The sequence below is a fragment of the Bos taurus genome, chromosome 3 (assembly GCF_002263795.3).
Source record: "Bos taurus isolate L1 Dominette 01449 registration number 42190680 breed Hereford chromosome 3, ARS-UCD2.0, whole genome shotgun sequence".
NCBI lineage: Eukaryota > Metazoa > Chordata > Mammalia > Artiodactyla > Bovidae > Bos > Bos taurus.
The window spans coordinates 115889498-115902078 of NC_037330.1; the positions used below are offsets into that span (position 1 = coordinate 115889498).

General features: G+C 46.5%; 1 protein-coding gene and 1 non-coding gene across 5 annotated transcripts in view; both read right to left on the reverse strand.

Annotated features, from left to right (window-relative positions):
- Positions 1-12581, reverse strand: part of IQCA1 (IQ motif containing with AAA domain 1) — a 188575-nt gene that overhangs the window by 110407 nt on the left and 65587 nt on the right. The gene's annotated exons all lie outside the window — the stretch shown is intronic.
- On the reverse strand, positions 12327-12399 carry TRNAG-CCC (transfer RNA glycine (anticodon CCC)). The gene has a single exon. It is a non-coding gene; the product is annotated as a tRNA-Gly (tRNA).

The window sequence follows — 12581 nt, forward strand, 5'->3', positions numbered from 1 at the left end:
ATTGAAAATAGGAAAATTTGAATAGGAACTCTGAATATGAAATATATTTATCAAATTTGAGATTTGTCAATAAATTAGAGATGCTTGAATATTTCTCAAAATCAAATGATACCTCCCCAGCACGAAACCTGGATCACCCCTGAAAAATTATGAAAGAATGTGAGAAGCCAGCCAGGCCCCCGCCTCGCCAGAGAATTAGCCTTCTGAGTGATGATGCCTGCCAGCTGCTCCCGCATTGGAAAGCTCCTGACATTTCTGACATTCTTTCAGCTTCTTTGATCGCTACCAACCTTAGTTCTTGACTTGGAAAGCATCACCCGCATGTTGCATACCTAGGATAATGGCCTCTGAGTCTCAGGCTCTTGGGCTTCCAGGCAGGGTTCACAATGACTCTGAAACCACAGCCATACGTGGTTTGATCCCATACTGTTCTCACTTAATTTTCTCCCCAAATCCCAATCCAAACCCTTGGTCCATGACTGGGATTTCAATGTCTCTTTGGCCCTGAAGATATATTTGTCCCGCACATCTCAGAGCCTAAGAGAATAGCCCCTGCCTGAGGCATCATGGAAGCGGGTCCCCACTGTGTCCAAGGCCAGTGGCCAACAGATCTGCCGCCTCCTCATCTTACACAGGGAGGTGGGTGGTAGCCCCCATTTTATTTTGTACAAGTGGTATCTGTCGCATAATCAGACCACCTTGCTGCCATTTCCTTTCTTGTTGTTTAGTCACTAGGTCACGTCCAACTCTTTTTAACTCCACGTCCTCTGCCAGGTTCCTCTGTCCATGGCATTTCTCAGGCAGGAACACTGGAGTGGGTTGCCATTTCCTTCTCCAGGGGATCTTCCCAACTCAGGGATTGAACCTGCGTCTCCCGCTTGGCAGGTGGATTCTATACTGCTGAGCCACCTGGGAAGCCCTGCTATTTCCTTACTGTGCCTGAAAAATGGCTTCAAGGTCTGGAGGCAGAAGCCAGGGATTGGGCACAGGAACTCTCTTGCACTCAGACGGAGAGGGGCTGGCCTGATCCGTCTGGAATGCCTGAGCATCAGAACTCACAGCAATTCAGGTGACCTCGTTCACACCTCATGAGCATCTCCGAGCAGCAGCGACCTCTTCTCGGAAGTCAGATGCTCTGCACAGGATGCCGATGGCTCATTATTTTAAACAGGAGGACATAAAATTCGGTTTAACTACAACCCTTTGCCCCAGTCAATTATTCTGGGGTGGGGTGGGGGTGCCAATGATGGAAGTCCACAGAGAAAAGCCCCAGTCCCATCCTGGAAAGAGCAGAATTCAAACGCAAATGGGCAGTCAGTCCTGAGCCCCCTGTGGTCTGTTTCACCCGTCTCACCAGTGCATTAGCATTCCTCTTCCTCGGAGGCCTTGGTTTAGACCAGTTTGGGTGTAAAATGGAAGCACAACTTGAATTTGCATTTGCGTTTCTTTAGCTGTTACTGACCAGAGAAAGCAATGGCAACCCACTCCAGTACTCTTGCCTGGAAAACCCCATGGGTGGAGGAGCCTGGTAGGCTGCAGTCCATGGGGTCACACAGAGTCGGACACGACTGAAGCAACTTAGCAGCAGCAGCAGCTGTTACTGACATTGACTGACACTTGGATACATGCTAGAGGCATTTGTGTAGCTGTCTCCTTGGTGGCTCAGTGGTAAAGAATCTGCGGGCAATGCAGGAGACCCAGGTTCGATCCCTGGGTCAGGAAGATCCCCTGGCAGAAGGTATGGCAACCCACATCAGTATTCTTGCCTGGAGAATCCAAGGGACAGAGGAGCCTGGCGGGCTACAGTTCATGGGACTGTGAAGAGTCAGACACAACTGAACGACTGAGCATGCATGCACTCCTTTCCTCTTGGACTCACTTATTAAGTAGAAATGATCATTGCATGTGGGTTTGTTGCATGCAGGTTTACACAGCATTTATACAGACGCCGTTCACAAACTGTTTCCACTTCATCCTTATAGAAATTCTGTGAGATGAGCCCTTCTCTCCATTTTGCAAAGGAGGGAACTGGAAAATGTGAGAGTTTATATGACTCTTCCAAAGGCAAACAATTCCATCTGGGAAGAGCCAAGATGCTAACCTTGGGCTTCTGCCTAGATGCCCAGGATCCGCCTACTCACAGTCACTTACTGGCTTTGTCAAAAATCCTTAGACAATGGATTGCTTGTCTTCAGCTATCAAGTTTGCATTATAAACCTTTCATACGTGGGCTTCCCTGGTGGCTCAGATGGTAAAGAATTGCCTGTAATGCAAGAGACCTGGGTTCGATCTTTGGGTCAGGAAGATCCTCCGGCAAAGGGAATGGCAATCCACTCCAGTATTCTTGCCTGGAGAATTCTACGGACAGAGAAGGCTGGTAGGCTACAGTCCACAGGGTCACAAAGAGTTGGACACGACTGAGCATTCAGGCATGCACTTTCACACGCATGGACCTTTCATATGTACACATTTAACCCCACAATTCCACTATTGGGAATCCCTACTGAACTAAAAGCAGAAATATTAAAGTTTTGTGATGCATTTTTGTGCTAGCAAAAGCTGTAAAAAATAAAAACTGTAATAAGAAACTGAAAATACTCAGACTGCAGGGAATGGTTATGTAACTGTGGTTAAGCCCCAGTGTGGAATCCGGCATGGGACTAAGCTTCACCTGCTCCGCTTTAGCTTTTCACCACCAGCACTGAATAAATATTTAGGTGGATGAACACATTCAGTTCCATGAGGATGACTTGACTGTGTGTGAACAGGTGTTATTGTTTAGTTACTAAGCTGTGTCTGACTGTTTGTGACCCCATGAACTGTAGCCCAGGTTCCCCTGTCTGTGGAATTTTCCAGGCAAGAATACTGGAGTGGGTTGGCATTTCCTTCCCCAGGGGATCTTCCTGACCCAGGGATCGAACCTATGTCTTCTGCACTGGCAGGCAGGGTCTTCACCACTGAGCCACCAGGGGAAGTGCTAAGTGAACAGAGGGGATGCTAAAGACAGAATATGAAGGGGAAAAACTGGGCTGGGGAGCGATCTGGGTTATCGAAATAAAAGGGGATAGGACTTGTTCAGTCGCTAAGTTGTGTTCTATTTGCGACCCATGGATTGCAGCAGCCCAGGCCTCCCTGTCCCTCACTATCTCCTGGAGTTTGCCCAAGTTCATGTCTACTGAGTTGGTCATGGTTTAATGGCATCACCGATTCAATGCGGACAGGAGAGCCTCAAACAAGTGTGTGCTTGCGTTTGCCAGGGGCAGGGGAAGGCAAGCACTGTTCATCTGGATTAGCTACGAGGCAGGGGCTAGAGGGAGGAGAAGACTGATTTTTTTTCTGTGTATATTTCAGTATTATTTTACTTGTTACAGCAAATAGGAATCATGTTGATAATTAAATAAAACTATAAAGTAAAACAATTTATAAGAAAAAATAAATTTTATTTTTGGTTGGCTTCCTTTCTGTCTTATTTTAGGGTTCGATTACTACATAGACACTGTAATTTTAACAGTGGAAAAAATCTTTGTTTCTATAGTTGGAAAATTGTGACCTTTCTCCAGGGAAGTTAAATCCTGTTTTCTCCTGCTTGTTGGCTTTAGCAATTAAGGCAATCTAGTTATTGCGAGTGTATTTTTCCCATTCCTATTACTTTTTAAACTTAATTTATCACATGCTATTTATTCCCATGTATGTTTGTCGGTTCTGGGACTCGCTTCTTTATTTCACTGAGTTATGCTTGCACTTTGATATTAGTGTAATGCGTTTACCTTATTTTTCTTTATAATATTCTTGAAAACACAGTGCTATTTGTCCTTCCTTATTGTTCTTATTTCCCGATTTTAATCCTAATGACTTTAATAATTATGTTTTCAAGTTCAATAAATAATCCTGTTGGGATTTTAATTGAAATTGTGTCCTGTCTATAAATTACCCACAGCAGTCATGCCATCTTTCCATTTAACCAGAAACATGACGCGTCTCACCATTTATTCAAGTCTTTTAAAATTTCTTCAACATTTGTAGACGTCTTAAACTTCTTAAACTTTCATATCTCTCTCTTTCACAGTTAGTCTATCACTGATTTTAAAAAATATGTTTTTCTACTTTCTTAAAAATATCCTTCTTTCCTTTCAATGTCACTATACTGACAAAAACGTATACTATGGTATTAATTATTAGGCCCGGAGTAGGAAATGGCAACCAACCCATTTCAGTATTCTTGCCTGGAAAATTCCATGGACAGAGGAGTCTGGCGGGCTACAGTCTACAGGGTCCCAAACAGCTGGACATGACTGAGCGACTGAGCATGCAGGCACAAAATATTAGGGGACAAAAGCATCCATATTTTCCTTTCCATTTGTGGGACAACCAACCTGTAGTGTTTCCTCATTAGGTGCAGAGCTCTCTTTTGTTTTAAAAAATACTTGCTGTTTCATTCATTCACGCACGCGTTTAGAACTATGTGCCAGATACTGTTCTGGGCACAGGGAAAAAGAGTAAACAAAAGATTAAACAAATCCTTGTTTTTTATTCAGCTTCAATTTTTATTATGCTAAGAATTAACTCTTCTCTGTTTTAGAATTTTTAAAATAAGAAGTGGGCATTCCACCTCATCAGATAGTTTTTCTGCATGATCTGAAATGATTATAGTGCTTTTCCTGATGTATATAATATTGCATTTTCCTACCACGGATCTATTTATATTACTGGGAATAAACACTCGTGTCTAATTTGGAAAGACTTGGAAACCTAAAAGTCCTCTCTGAAATAACAAGTGAGTCAGAGAAGGCAATGGCACCCCACTCCAGTACTCCTGCCTGGAAAATCCCATGGACGGAGGAGCCTGGTGGGCTGCAGTCCATGGTGTCGCTAAGAGTCGGACACGACTGAGCGACTTCACTTTCACTTTTCACTTTCATGCATTGGAGAAGGAAATGGCAACCCACTCCAGTGTTCTTGCCTGGAGAATCCCAGGGACGGCAGAGCCTGGTAGGCTGCCGTCTACGGGCTCGCAGAGTCGGACATGACTGACGTGACTTAGCAGCAGCAGGAGCAGCAGAGAGAGAAAGCAGAACACAGACAAGTTGGCTATGAACCAAGAAAACAATCGCAACATATACTTCTTCATCCTACAGCATAAGGAGTCAGTAACGTAAGTGGAAGCCTCTAGTCTCCCTTCTCCTCTCATGCACCGAGGGGAGTTCTGGGAGCAGAAACTATAGAAGCACATCCCCCAGGTGCTAGACGCCCACGGCGATGCTCCAAGGAGGTGTCCCTGGGTTGCCCCGAGAAGAGCCAGGCCTTAGTTGGTGGCCACAGGACACTCGCCCTCCTGGAGAGGAAAGGGAGCCACTTTACAGGGAAGGGGCATGACTCACTTTAGGTTTTGACAGGATGATCCCTGCTCTCTGGGTCCCAGACTCTGGGCCCATGTCTTTGTGCACCTCCTTCCTCTTGAGGGGGGCTGGGACTGGGACTGGCTTGGAGCTAGCACTACACACAAGCGTGACGACACCTCCAGCCCACAGCAAGGGACTGAGGCCCGTGGTCCGGCAGCCCAGAGTCGCTGACTGCTGCCCACAGCCCGGAGGGTGTGGGTGCAGATGAGACCCTGGGCTGCAGCCTTGTGAGACCCCGCACAGAGGACGCAGCTAAGCCCAGACTCCTACCTGCAGAGACCGTGGGAGCAGCACCACAGTGTGCTTTTAAGTCACTAAGTAGGTTTGTAAGTCTGAGTGATACTGTTATGGACTCAGCCATACGTCGTGAATACGCTGTCATTAACCCAAAAACAGATTTGGGGAGCCAGACTGGTTGTGGGGAGGAGGGTTCAGAGGCTACTGCCTCCAGGCTGGGTGTGATGCCTCTTAGACCTCAGGCAGCAGCGAAGTCAGAGTCCTGGGAGGTCGGTGTATAGTAGAAGCAGTGTTAGTCGTTCAGTTGTGTCTGACTCTCTGCGACCCCATGGACTGGAGCCCTCCAGGCTCCTCTGTCCAAAGGAATCTTCAGGCAAGGATACTGAAGTGGGGTGCCGTTCCCTTCTCCAGGGGATCTTTCCAAACCAGGGATTGAACCCGAGTCTCCTACATTGCAGGCAGATGGTTTACTGTCTGCAGCCCTGGGAGGTCGGTGGGCTTGGGGCATATTTTGAAGCTAATGGGGTTTTCCAGCTGACTGTGTGCTGGGCTGAGAGAAGACGAGGAGTTGGGGTGATGCTCAGAGACTGGCTGGGTGGGTTCTCATCTGCTGGGATGAGGGGCTGTTGGGCGCAGGGCTGAGGGGATGAGGTGCCAGCTTACTTGTGGACGTGTGGAGCTTGAGATCCCCTCCCCAGGTACCTCCGCCCCTACTCCTGTATGTCAGCAGGGGTACCGGGCGGCAGTGACATCCACAACTGGAGTTCTGGGGAGCAAACGCCCCAGGTGGGGATTCATGTTTGGAGTAAACCAAACAAGAGATGGAATGGAAAGCTGTGAGCCGGGATGAGGTTACCATGGATACCGAGAAGGGCAGGAATCGGAGGGAGGTGAGGGAGGAACCAGCGATGCCTTTGAGTAGCTCCTATCATATATTTTCTGTTGGATGATTTTTCTCCTCACTTTTCAGATTCCTACACTGCCATTTATGTCATGTAACCTGTATCGGCCTCAAGACAGGGCTGTAACCAATATCAGCCTCAAGACAGGGCATTTGTTGGGCAAAGCTGATGATTTCAGGAGCAGCAGAGCCCTCTTCAAGTCAGATGGCCTTTCCAGCTATTTCCTGCCCTTTCAGGCAAGGTCCTAGGGCCCTAGAAGGTAGATTCCATTCTCCATCAGCTGCTGGTTCTCTACTGTAAGCCGAAAGGCTTAAATGTGACGACCTTGGATCTTGGTTTAAAAATGCAGTGCTGGAGCTTCCCTGGTGGTCCAGTGGATAAGAATACGCCTGCCAGTGCAGCGAACACAGGTTTGATCCCTGATCTGGGAGGATTTCCCATGCTGCGGGGCAACTAAGCCCATGTGCCACAACCCCTGAGCTCCAGAGCCCATGCTCTGCAACGAGAGAAGCCACAGCAATGAGAAGGCCAAGCCCCGCAACTGGAGAGCAGCCCCCGCTCCCTGAAACCAGAGAAGGCCCACGCACAGCAGCAAAGACCTGGAGCAGTCAAGAACAATATATTAATTAATTTTTGAAAAAAGAAAATACAATGTTATTTCTGGATAACCTGATCAAGCAATCACGTTGAAATGATCTGCAAAGAATCTTCCATAGCAATATACTCATTTTTTAAGCACTCTGTGCTCAGAACTTGCTATCATGATCTCTTTTAATCCCCCCAAAAGCCCTGAGAGGTGGCTTGCTTCTGTCAATATTTTTCAGATGAGAAAACTGAGGTTTGTGCAATTTCAGCAGCTGCCCCAGCAGGGCCAAGTGTGGAGCAACCAGACAACCTGCCGGGTCGGCTGCCCTGCAGTACACTTTACCCAGACCCACGGGCAGAGCTGAGCTGATGGCCACAGAAAGCACACGAGTGGTTTAGGTTTCAGTAATAAAGCATTAAAATAAATCTGTAGACCCAATAAGGAAGCATTTAGTGGGAGCTAAATGTATAATGAAAATGGTATTTAACTGGAAATGAAGAAACCAGGGCTGCAGTCACCAATTAGAGGTGTGATTTGAGTTGGAGGAGCCTGAGCTGGAGGAGCCTGGTGAGTTTCCTTGTGTCAAATGATGCTGTTGAGCTAGGTCTGCTCATTCATTGTTAAAAAGTAAGTATTGTGTGCCTATCAGACAATTTCTAAAGTCCCTTCCAGCTCTAGAAACTATAATTTATATGTGACAATTTTAATGGGGGATGGGCAATGTTAATTTCTTACAGAATATTCAATAATTAATGTTGCTTTCTTATAAAAATACCTTCGACAGAGCTACCTGCCTTCATATTATTTTATTTAAAGGAGCTTGAGGAGGAAGAACACCCACGCCTTCTATACTTCAGTTAGCAAACGTGAGGCTGCGAACACTTGGTAAAGTTCGGGCTGATTAAGAATTTATGCATATTGTCAAAAATTCTTGCACAAACGTGAAAAGGACCAGCTCTCGAGTCTGCAGTGATTTAGAAAGCAGAACTCCTAAAATGATAAATCTCCCCCCTGAGCTCTGACATCGAGCTTCAGCGGTCCCACCGTTTCAGATGCCCAGGACAGAGATTTATCTGTGTTTCATCAAGTATGAAAAATATATGGATGGAGGGGTTTCCGGCCGGCGCCCTCCTCCCCAAGTCTTCCAACCACCTCCATTAATGTCAGCAGGCTCATAAATTTCTCCTGCGTTCTAAAGAAAGCAGCTTGTGCCACCACACAGAAGCCTCCGAAAGTGTCACTTGCTGCCTATAAATTCACTTACACTCAATAAAGGCAATTGGCTACACATGGACTTAATTACCGTGGCCCTTGTTGGGAAACTGAGGGGTTCACCGTCTCTCAAAGGAGAGGAGAGGAGAGGAGTGTATAAATCGAGGTGGTGTCTCAGCTTCACTTTACAAAATCTGATTTATTCCTTGATGTTTCTACTTATTAGTGGGCTATTTATTAACAGTTACCGCTCCAGGAGGAAGCCTCCTTCTCGATCCCAAAGTACCACTGTTGCTCAGGCTTCACTCCTACGGGAACCTCCCTGCCCTACCCTGTGCTCACGTTTATTTTATTAAAAGGAACAATATATTACCGATAACATAATCGACTATCTAGGCTTTGATGACTCTTCAGTTGAGAAAATGATTAATATACTATATTTTCACCTTTTGTCTTGAATATTTATCTGTATAGAAAATTTAATATGCAAGAACAGACCACTTCAGGAACTAATGCAGAGAATTTTCTGTTTAAACAGATGCCCATCCATTTCTGTTTACACACCTGTCGTTTTAAAGCCCAGACACCATTCATTCACTGATCCTTCTTCAGTCAAAGGAGCCTCTGCCCTTCCTAACTCAGGAGTCCAGAAAGCTTAGGGAGGCAGACACAAGGGGAAGGTAAGTGAGCAAAATGTCCATGTTTACGTTCCAAACGCGGTTCCTATGCCCTACTTTCAAAGAGAATCATTTACAGACAGCAACAGAGTGATTACAGAAAAGGGAAGCTTTAGAGTTCAAGGTTAATTCTGAAGCTCCTCTGACCTGATTCTATCAAGTGACAAGTACCTGTTTACGAAATAAAGGCATGACACTTCTTGTCTGGAGCAACACGCATGTTGACATCTGTCACCATATGACACAGAAGAGACGAGTCTGTTGAATGAAACCCAAAGTCTTTATATCTAAATGATAGCCTGTCCAGCCTTGCAGGGTATTAAGTGCCCATAAAGGCTCTCAAGCCATCCAACTTTCACAGTTAAGAGTGGCTTCAGCAGAAAGCCAGGAGATTTGGGGGCTTTCACATCTCCAGGATAATACTGGTTTAATTTTTTCAGTGATTCTCTGACATTCCTAGGGGGACTACCTACACTTTCCCTCCCCTGTGAAGGGCTGGCCGTGCCTGTAGCCCAAGGCTGTGTTAAGTTGCTCCAGTCGTGTCCGACTCTTCGTGACCCCGTGGACTGTAGCCTGCCAGGCTCCTCAGCCCATGGGATCTCCACACAAGAACACTGGAGTGGGTTGCCACGCCCTTCTCCAGGGGATCCTCCCGACCCAGGGATGGAACCCGCGTCTCCTGCATTGCAGGTGGATTCTTTACCACAGAAACACTGGGAAAGGCTACTCAAAGTATTATCCCAGGTCCAGGACTCTTAGTATCCCCCAGGAGCTTGCTAGAAATTCAAACTTGACACCAAAAACACAGGCAACAAAAGTGAAAACAGACAACTCGAAGCACGTGAAAGTAAAAGCTGGCGTGCCGCAGAGGAAACCATCAACAAAATGAACAGGTGACCTACGGAGTGGGAGAGAGGATTTACAAACCATGTATCTGATAAGGCGTTAGTATCCAAATGTATAAAGAACTCCTACAACTCAACAGCAGAAGATCCCCGGATAACCTGGTTTAAAAATGGGCAAAGGAAGTGAATAAACACTTCTCCAAGAAGACATACAAACGGCTCACAGGTACACAAAAAGATTACACAACATCACGAATTAGGGAAATGTAAATCGAAGCCACAACGAAGTGTCACCTCACATGTGTTGGGATGGCTATCATCAGAAGAGGAAAGATAAGTGTTGATGACAAGCATGTGGGGAAAAGGGAACCTTGTCCACTGTTGGAAGGAATGTAAATTGGTTCAGTCGTTATGGAAAAAAGTACGGAGGCTCCTCAAAAAAATGAATTAACATAGAGTTACCATAGAATGCAGCAACCCCACTACTGGGTATATGAAAGTGAAAGTGAAAGTCGCTCAGCCGTGTCCAACTCTGTGACCCCATGGACTACACAATCCATGGAATTCTCCAGGCCAGAACTCTGGAGTGGGTTGCCTTTCCCTTCTCCAGGGGATCTTCCCAACCCAGGGACTGAAGCCGGGTCTCCTGCATTGCAGGTGGATTCTTTACCGTCTAAGCCACAAGGGAAGCCTAAAAATACTGGAGTGGGTACCTTATACATACATACATATATATATACGGGTATATATCCAAAGGAAATAAAATTGGGATCTCAGAGTAATATACGTACACTGTGAAATAATAGAAAAAGTGTATGTTGGTCTCTGCCTCCACTTCCTGGCACAGGAACTAAATACCTTGGACTTTCCTGGGTGACAGAGTATTCTGTTCTAATGAGGTGATGCTTGGTAGCTCCTGAGTGGGGGCTGACCCCCAGAAAGACCAAGCCATGATTAGAAGCTTGGAAGTTTCAGCTCCATGCTCTATGGACTAGGAAGGCAGGAGGAATAAACAGTGAGTTTATGGTCGGTCATGCCTAAGTGAAGACGCCTCCATACAATTTCCCGAAGTCGGGGGGTTTGGAGAGCTTCTGGAGCTGCAAGGCTGGTGTCTGGAGGGGAGCATGGCAGCTGGTGCCCCTCCCCACACCTTGCCTGTGTATCCCTTCCATCTGGATGCCCACTTGTATCCTTTATCATTTCTTTTTTATAATAAACAAGTCAGTGTGTTGCCCTGAGTTCTGTGCGCTACTGGAGCCAACTGTCAAACCCAAGGGAGGAGTCCTGGAAACCCGGATTTACAGCTGAATGGTCAGCAGCATGGGTGACAACCTGGGGTTTGAAACTGACATCTGAAGCTGGAGGGAGCAGTTTTGCAGGGCTGAGCCCTTAACATGGGGCGGGGCGTGGCCTGAGGCTCTCTCTAGGGAGGTCAGAACTGCACGGAATCACAGGATACCCCAGTTGGCCCTGCAGAGAACAGCTTAACGTGTGGACAACCCACACACATGGGGAGTCAAAAGGCAGCATGGTCAAAGCGTGTGAGTCAAGGACACACACACAGGAGGAAATGTTTTCTTCTTTTACACACATCTATGTTCAATGCAGAGTACATCATGAGAAACGCTGGGCTGGAAGAAGCACAAGATAGAATCAAGATTGCCGGGAGAAATATCAATAACCTCAGATATGCAGATGACACCACCCTCATGGCAGAAAGGGAAGAGGAACTAAAAAGCCTCTTGATGAAAGTGAAAGGGGAGAGTGAAAAAAGTTGGCTTAAAGCTCAACATTCAGAAAACTAAGATCATGGCATCTGGTCCCATCACTTCATGGCAAATAGATGGGGAAACAGTGGAAACAGTGGCTGACTTTTATTTTGGGGGGCTCCAAAATCACTGCAGATGGTGACTGCAGCCATGAAATTAAAAGACGCTTACTCCTTGGAAGGAAAGTTATGACCAACCTAGACAGCATATTCAAAAGCAGAGACATTACTTTGCCAACAAAGGTCCGTCTAGTCAAGGCTATGGTTTTTCCAGTGGTCATGTATGGATGTGAGAGTTGGACTGTGAAGAAGGCTGAGCGCCGAAGAATTGATGCTTTTGAACTGTGGTGCTGGAGAAGACTCTTGAGAGTCCCTTGGACTGCAAGGAGATCACGTTTCTGTCAGCCAAGACGAGTAAGTTCTAGAGATCTACCACATGGCATGGAGCTAGAGTTTACAGTACTGCACACTTCACGTTTTTGCTAAGAAGGTGTAAGTGATATTACACGCTCTCAATACACGTGCAACAGTAAATCAAGGAAAGAATGGGAAGTAATTATAAAAAATTCAGACTCTTCCCACTGAGGACCTACTGAATCAGAGCTTCGGGGGTAAGGGGGATCTGTTCTGACAAGCTTTTCAGCTGATCTGCTCTTTTTTCTTTTTTTCAGGCCGTACCATGTGGGATGTGGGATCTTAGTTCCCCAATCAGGGCTTGAACCTGTGTCCCCTGCATTGGGAGTGCAAAGTCTTAACCACTGGACCACCAGGGAAGTGCCGTGAACTGCAGTGTGAGAGGCACTGCAGTCTGACCTGATGTTAATTACAGAGTTCAGCTGGACCTTCAGCTCAGCTCCGCACATCTACTGCATCCGCTGAATCGCAGGCACTCTGCTGGGTTCAGTGAGAACCTGAGGAAGACACCACTGCCCTGTCCCTTCCCCCAGAAGTTTGC